Source organism: Anarrhichthys ocellatus, unplaced genomic scaffold (assembly GCF_004355925.1).
Source record: "Anarrhichthys ocellatus isolate YVR2014 unplaced genomic scaffold, GSC_Weel_1.0 scaffold16, whole genome shotgun sequence".
In the NCBI taxonomy this organism is placed as follows: domain Eukaryota; kingdom Metazoa; phylum Chordata; class Actinopteri; order Perciformes; family Anarhichadidae; genus Anarrhichthys; species Anarrhichthys ocellatus.
The window spans coordinates 1,671,908-1,678,308 of record NW_022280046.1 but is presented as its reverse complement, the minus strand read 5'-3'; the positions used below and the strand labels follow the sequence as shown (position 1 = coordinate 1,678,308).

General features: G+C 43.0%; 1 protein-coding gene across 1 annotated transcript in view; it reads left to right on the top strand.

Annotated features, from left to right (window-relative positions):
* Positions 1-6,401, top strand: part of strbp (spermatid perinuclear RNA binding protein) — a 72,722-nt gene that overhangs the window by 21,177 nt on the left and 45,144 nt on the right. Inside the window, exon 2 of the mRNA XM_031855419.1 lies at positions 2,024-2,131. The gene's annotated coding sequence lies outside the window, so the exon portion shown is untranslated. The remainder of the gene's footprint in view (positions 1-2,023; positions 2,132-6,401) is intronic.

The window sequence follows — 6,401 nt, the reverse complement described above, 5'->3', positions numbered from 1 at the left end:
TGTGTGTGTGTGTGTGTGTGTGTGTGTGTGTGTGTGTGAAGGTTGTGACTGGAAACCTGTTTGCCTTGAAGGACCATGGCATTACATCTACACCAACCAACACCCACCTCAGTTATGTCCTATTAAACGAGGTGTGACTGCTTCCCCAAACAACACTAATACCGCACGACTGTTGTGCTTTGATTTTCTTGGCCGTGGGAATGCGTCTCATATTTGTAGGAGGGTGCACCGCCGACTGTTCGTTGTATCAGGTTTGTCCGGATCATTACTGTCAGACTTGACGACACAGGGAGGGACACGTATTACGTAATGTTATTTATTGTATTTTATGCATTGTAAAGCACTATATACAGATAAGGATTATTGCTGTTTCATGCGTTTTCTTAACTCCGCTCATAAATAATGAGCAAAGCAGTTTGATATTTCCCAGTAGTCCAGCAGTGAGGGTTGTTCTTATTGATTTACAATGTTGCAAAGTAAACCTAACAAGATAATTTAATTACGCGAGCTTGTTGTCCGTTCATGGCGCCGAAAGATGTTTTAGCTAATAGAAGAAAGAGGACAATCTAAAAAAAAAAAAAAACACAACTTAATTAGACTAATGTTCAGAAAGTAACATGCGAGAAGATGATACAACATTGATTAACAGTGCAGGCAGTTCTTAAGTGTGACTGTAGCTTTGTTTCACAGTTAAATCTCCAGTGACTATGAGAATGGTAGTGAGGACAATGGTGGGAGGGTTAATGAGAATAGAAGCAGCTGAAACCAATTAGGGCTCTGCAGGAAGGGTTGCCAGGTTGCCATTGGGACCCTTTTTGAGAAATTGGCAATTCTTGGTTACAACTTTTTAACATATAAAAAGTACGGATGGCAAATGGCAAAACTTGCACCCCAAAATATAGACATTTTTAATATTTCTTGCATTATGACTGCTGCCAGCCTGGCAACCACTTTTAAAAGTTAGTGTTGAGCCCTGCCGATTGAATATTTAATAACTGTTTTTCTGTTAAAAATGTAGTCTATGCAGAGTAGTTTGGCAGTACAGGTGTTTATTACAGTACGGTTGTACATCATGTCACATTTAATGTAAAGTAAGCCACTTTCCCCGTGCCATGCTGGGCGTATAAAAGAAGAACGGGTCAGCGGTGCTTTAGACCAGCTTCGGATATTTGGGAGAATTTGGCGGACATGCTAACAGGCCGCTTTTCTCGAAGTCAACCATGTCCTTCAGGAATAAACTACATTCTCTGGAAGTCTGTTATACAACGCTGTACGTTTCAGGCTCCCTCTCTGCAATCTGTTCGCATGGAAAGCAGATGTGGAAAATGGAATTGATGTTGCATGCGTGTGTTTACGTAGCGGCCCATATGCAAATGAGAAAGGGAGGGCCCACTTTCTCTGCAGGGACAGGTCTCAATTTTCCGGTCAGTGAGTGTTTACACACTTCTGTTTTTTTTCCACCAGTCATTTCTTTCAGTTTCTGTCCCTTCTTATAATCTCTTCTTTTACTCCTCTTTTTCTTTTTTTTAATATTATTTTTCGTTTACAGAGCACCTGGGCCCTGTCTCCTCTGCCCTCAGTAGTTCTCCTCTGGTCTTCCTGGTGCTGTTTTCAGGAAGAAGATTGAAAAGTACTTTCAAAATGAGGGTCTGCTATGTGCATAAGTCAATCAGTCATACTTCAAAGCAAAAATAAGTATACTCTTATTGCAGAGAGAATAAATATACTCTTAGCTAATGGAGGTTTTAGTCTTTCAACCTCTCATCTTTAAGTGTCTGTCCCCCCCCCCCCCCCTTGTACCTTAGATGGATAGCAGTGGAGTGTCACTCCGTGCACATGCTTGTGTTTATGTGAGTGCCGTTGCACGAGGACACATTTTAATATTTAGGTAAACAAGTATATCCTTATTTTGACTGCTTCTGTGATGTCAGCGGGTGAGCGTTTCCCTGATGTCAAGCTGAACATGATCCTTAAGTGCTGTCGCGCTGATGTTAACTGACCTTTTAAACTTCTGTCTTCTCAGGTACCGAACCCTGCCCGCTCTGACATCGTGACTCCAGACAGACGCGCGCCGGCTGACAGACGCTGAATTTGAAGTGGGCAGATAGACAGATTGGAGGAAAGAGGGGAGGTGAGTAATAGAATAACGAAATCCACTCGTATTTCTCTCCGTCTGTATATCTCTGTGTATCTGAATAATCACAAGCCCCGCGTTCCTCCTGTGGTCTGGTCCTCTGTATTCTAGATGACCACCGAGGTTGCCTCCACGTTAGACACATCTTTGTATCACAGCTGGTCAGGGGGGCTAGTGGTCCAAGTGGTTGCGGAGTTCACTCGCTGCTTGGGTAAACTGCCTACTTATGTTTGTTAAGTGGCTTTTATGCAGCCTTCCCCCGCTATCATCTCAGTGGGAGTGTTTTGGGGTTTGCGTGCGTGTGTTTAAGTGTAAATAATTGATTGCTGTAGAGGTTTTTAGTGGATCGCTGGTGAGGCAGAAAAGGACGCTCCCAGGCCCTGCTCCTCAGTGTGCATGACATTAGTACTACATGTCTGCTGCTGCTCAGTGGACGATCATCTGTAGCTTCAGCCCTAGTTTGTATTTTGGAACAGATTCAAGGTAATGAGCCAAACAATGTTTTCTGGTTTACGCCCTCTTGTTGTCACACTTTTCTCATCCGATATTTACCCCACTCTCAATTTCTTTTGTCAGTTTTCTCTGCTTATTTGTTTCATCTCGCTTGGCCTTCTATCACTAAATGTCTTTATGTCGTTCTGCCTCCTTGTTGCTTCCTCTTCCTGTGTGTCATCCCTTCTCTCTTTCTTGCCCCTTAGCCGCAGTGTCCTTGAGAAAGCAGTGACTTTGCCGGTGAGCGCAGTAGAGCACATCACACACACACACACACACACACTCACTCTCTCTCTCTCTCTCTCTCTCTCTCTTTCTCACACTCTCTCGCACACACACTTGGTTGTTCCATGGCAACACTGTCAAGCAGAACCAGCCCTTACAAGTCTCTTCTCTTTAGTCTCCATAAATAATTCATGAGCAGTAATGTTGGCTGTACTTTATGCAAATATTGACAAACCTTTTGCAGAGAAAAAACGAGACAGGCGTGTCCTGTGTTGTGCACAATAATTTGCACACGTACACCGTTTTCAGAAACACGGAGTAAATCGTCAACAAACTGCTGATACAAGTAAAATATCTCAAAGTCGTGGCAAGCTAGAGTGTCAGAAGGAAGTGAAAGTTATTAATTAGTTTAAAAGTCCACCAATAATTCATCGTTTCTCTCTGTTGGTTAGATGAAGCAGACATTTCATAAAACTGGATTTGATGCACAAGTTCAATTACTCTTCCTCGAGGTTTGTTACAGAATTCCGACAAATTGCCCCTCAGGTGACACGGCGGTTAGCCTGCCAGCACGGAAACACAACCCCTCTGTGCCCTCCTCCTCCTCATTAAAGGCGCCCTCCACTAATCTTAGATCATGACAGCCCATTGTCACAGTTTTCCGTAGGTTTTGAAATATAGATGGAGTGTGATTGTCTGCTTGTAAGATGAGACGTTGTAGTCTCTCGATGCCGTTTGTTCTCGTCGGTCTCTGTTTTCCATCGGAGTTCATAGGGTGCGTATTGGGTCACAGCTTTTTTTCCTGCTGCCTTACGTGTTTTCTGTTGGAGATCGAGTGTCCCGCGGTTACCTAGCTGCAGTGCTGCAGTTTATACGGGAGGGGTGTTTTTGTAAGTGCATCTTGGAGGTTTAGATGAGTCGGATTGAAGTTGTATTATACGCTGAAAAGTACAATACTTCATGCAATCTACAATTTACAGTTTTATCCTGTCAAACAATGGTGCAGTGACAGTATATCGGTGTTATCTCTCTGTCTGTCTGTGTGTGTGTGTGTGTGTGTGTGTGTGTGTCTCTCACTCTTCCTCATGTTTGTCCCACCTTCAGCTGAAAATGCTTTGTAGCCATGACGACCAATCCCAAGGGGAAAAGTTGATGCTGAATCTCTTTCTCACTTTCCTTTTCTCTTTTGTCTCATGCCATCTACTGCTGTCCTCACACACACACACACACACACACACACACACACACACACGTACACACGTACACATACATATATATACACATACACATACACACACACAGACACACGTACACACACACACATCTACACACACATACACTAGGATGCCAGAATCTAAAAGCAGAGGAGACGCAGTTTATGAGTCACATGTTTTGGTTCTGTTGGCGTAGACTTGAACTGAGCACTGATGTAAAATAAGTAGGGCTGGGTATCAGTGATAAAAGGTATAATATGTAAGTAATATAATGTAGGTAACCAGGTACAAAGTATCAAAACGTCTCCAGTCAATTGATACCTGCATTAGATGCTTTCTGTGTCTGCGTCACTATAAGGATGCTGGTATTGGTATCGCCGTTTTTTAAACGACATCCGACCCCCAAAAATAGCTGACCTGATTGCTGAGAAACACTTAACCCAGGGACAGAGTTAAGGATCTCTTTCCTCTGTTTTCTACACTTCCTTTCTTTCTTGGCTGCTCGTTAGTGACCATGGCTGTTCCAGTTGAACCGTTTGACATTTAACACTCGCACACAAAAGAGGCTGAAGGAGAAAAAAATATTGAAAAAGAAGGAAGATGAGGTGAGGAGCAGAATAATTTCATAAGAATCTGGAGCTTGAATAAGAGAGTGTTGTACTGACAGACACAGTGAGCTGTCAGACCTCAGCTCCTGAAGGGTGTCATCACACGTGTGTGTGTGTGTGAGACCATGTGGGTTATTTGAGTTTCTCTTATAACTAGACCTTCCTTATTGATGAAATGATCTTTAAATCTCTGGTTCTAATGGAGGCAGCCTTGGGCCAGACAGACTGGAGATTTAAAAGGGCAGGAAATACAATTTAGTGAATGAATGATAATTAATGGTTAATTATTAACGACAAGTCCTGTTCCTGTAAAGTTTGTTTTAATATTAATATAAAACATTTTGTTATAAAGTGTGAAGAAGACGGCTGAAATGAATCATTTCAGTCATGCCTCACTTTATCCCTTCTTTCTATTCTAACCCTCTTTTCCTCCTTCACATCCTCTCCCTTGTCCTTTCTTCCTCCTGCCTCCCCTTCCTTCCTTCCTGTCTCCACATTTCTCCGTTCATCCATGTTTCCCGCTTCGTTCTGCTACTCTCCCTTGCAGTCTATATTCTTCACTACTTCCCCACTTTTCCTCCCTCACCTCCATTTTCCTTCTGCTCTGCACGTCCTTCCTTGTGGCTCTATTATTCTTATCTAAATCAGGCACACCCTGTCGTTCTCTGTCCTTTATGCCATCCTGATTTCTATCTTCCTAATCTCTCATCCTCCACCTCCCACACTTATGCATCATATTCCGCTTAAGTCCCTCTCTTCACCACACATACACCTTTTCCATCTCCCTCATTCTGTTCCTTTATTGCCTTTTCCCTCTCTTGTTCTCATCTTTCTAACCTCCCTTATGCTTTTTCTCCCACTTAAATCCTGCCTTTCCTCTCTCTCTCCCTCTCCCTCCTGTCCCTCCCTTGCTCCCACTCAGTCTCTCCGTCTTCTCACCAGAGTCGGAGAGGCTGACAGGAAGGAAGTGTGTAATGAAACGGCCATATCTAGCACACTGCCCAAATTGACCTGGAATGAATGGAGTCACTGATCAGCTGAAGCTGTGCAGATGAAGAAGTAGGGGGCGGGAAGATAAAAAAAAGAAGCTGATGTAGTACACAATTTATACTGTAAGACGGAATGAATACACAAACATGTTTAATTTGTGTATCGGTGCACAATCAGCAACGCTATTTGTGTGTTTACTTGGGACTGTTATTATCTTACTTGTGGGCTGCATTTGAAATAATAGAAGAGTACAGAAGAGAAACTTTCTCCTGCTGCGTTCTGCCTTAAAATCGATACTTGGCAAAGTCCGTGAATTCAGTCATTTCAGCTGAAGGAGGAAGCGATCTGTATTCAAGAGAATTTCTCTGCTGTTTGAACAGGGAACTGAGACGCAGACGAGCAACAGCTAAAGAGAGTGAAAATTAGAAAAAGCACGGAGAAACAGAAAGAGACAGCATGAGGGGATGCATCCCCTCCAAAGTCACTGAAGTTTGTTTATTAATGATGTCACTCTAATTGCATCCTGTAAAAATTAATTTCTTAAAAACACTTGATCCTTCAATGTGATCTGCTTTCGTAATACACGACGCTAATCTGCTCATCTGCCACCACCGGCCACGCTACTGCTTCTATTAATGAAAATGGACAGAGAGAGAGAATGGACACACCACTGGGATATCAAGCACTACTAGTGTGTGTGTGTGTGTGTGTGTGTGTGTGTGTGTGTGTGTGTGTGTG